Source organism: Pocillopora verrucosa, chromosome 11, assembly GCF_036669915.1.
Source record: "Pocillopora verrucosa isolate sample1 chromosome 11, ASM3666991v2, whole genome shotgun sequence".
In the NCBI taxonomy this organism is placed as follows: domain Eukaryota; kingdom Metazoa; phylum Cnidaria; class Anthozoa; order Scleractinia; family Pocilloporidae; genus Pocillopora; species Pocillopora verrucosa.
This window is the reverse complement of record NC_089322.1, coordinates 3,284,113-3,285,637: the sequence shown is the minus strand read 5'-3', so window position 1 is coordinate 3,285,637 and position 1,525 is coordinate 3,284,113. Positions and strand designations below refer to the sequence as shown.

The window sequence follows — 1,525 nt, the reverse complement described above, 5'->3', positions numbered from 1 at the left end:
TCAAAAGCTCAGAGATGGTGAGCAGATTTTCTATAGACGTACAAATATAGATACTTTTAATCACTTATTCTTTTGGTCGAATCTTAGCTCCCACACTTTTCAGTTGTTTCTTGAAAACAGAGCCACCTCAAATCATCTGGAAAATAAGATGTCTCTGAACTGCATCTATCGTATTTCCTCGAATAAGAGCCCACATTCTAATAAGCATCCTCCCTCGGATAAGCACCCACTCCCTTGGCCAACATATCAAAAAACCACCCCCCTTCCCACCTCGAATAAGCGCCTTCCTCTTGCCTCACTTCCTTCCTTAGATAATAGGAATAGAAAGAAAACCTGTTGTTACTGACACTTAATTTGTAACTTTATAAACTTCAACTACAGCTAAATCGGAACAGGTTAATAGTTTGTCACTAATCCCCCCTCGATTAAGCCCCTTCCTTCCGATGAAAAAGCGCCCAGAAAGATGAATGGTAGCATGCTTATGCAATTTTATATACATTAGATAGGGGATCACCGAGCAAATAAAGGGAAAAGCGAGGCTGTAGTTTTACTATGGTAACCATCTATGTCATAAAAAAATAACCTTTAAATGTTAAAAATAAATCGATAATATTTTGATACCATTTTTAAGGGAACATGATAAAAGTATGTTTCTGTCAATACATTATATAATTGGTTTAAAGTTATCAAAACCATCTTCAGCTACCTTAATACTAAAACTTTTTGAACACTGTTCGTGGTGCACTTGTAGTCGCAGAAGCTGAAATTTCGGGCAAAGATGGTCAAATTAATAATATAAGCGAAGCCCTGGATGATTTAAGAGGGTTGCTGGCACCAGTTTCGGTTCGACACTTCAAAAACCGAACCGGATTTAAACACATCTTGGGAGATTATTTTCCAATGTTTCAAAGACAAGCCATAGATGGCCTAAGACATTTCAGCGACGAATGTCTTCACGATGTTCCGTCAGACACGCCTGGAAGGTGGTCGTGGAGGAAAAGCTGCACAGAGAGCTTTTTTAAATTTCGGAAGCTATTGTTTCGCGGACAAATTTCGGAGTTATAGCTGACCGAACGCGAAAGAACTGTGTGTTTGCTTTCACCTCTCATGACAGAGTGAGAAAGGTATTTTCTGATTGTACTAATCAAAATCAGAATAAAAATACCTTTTTGAAAAGAAAAATCAAAGGTAACAAGCGTGTAGAGGCAATCATAAGTTCTGAAAAACAGTTTGGAATAAAATATTCCTACAGAAAGAATTAATCACCATTGATTTTCATTATAGCTTCTGGAATGAGCATGACTGGCCGCGGCATGTGTGAAATGAACAGTAACTACGATCACTCCTTTTAGTCTAATACTTTTAATATAATTTTAATATCAACGATTGTAATGGTAACATTCAAGACAATAATAATTTCTGATGGCAATGGATTCAGCATGCAACGTTTTGTATATTAATGTAAATTGAGATTAGAGCAAATCATTTCGTGTAATCTCTGTATATATCAATAAGATACATATCT

General features: G+C 36.5%; 1 pseudogene; it reads left to right on the top strand.

The window, feature by feature from the left end:
* Positions 1–723: 723 nt before the first annotated feature.
* On the top strand, positions 724–1,321 carry LOC131771428 (uncharacterized; annotated as a pseudogene).
* The last annotated feature ends 204 nt before the right edge of the window (positions 1,322–1,525 follow it).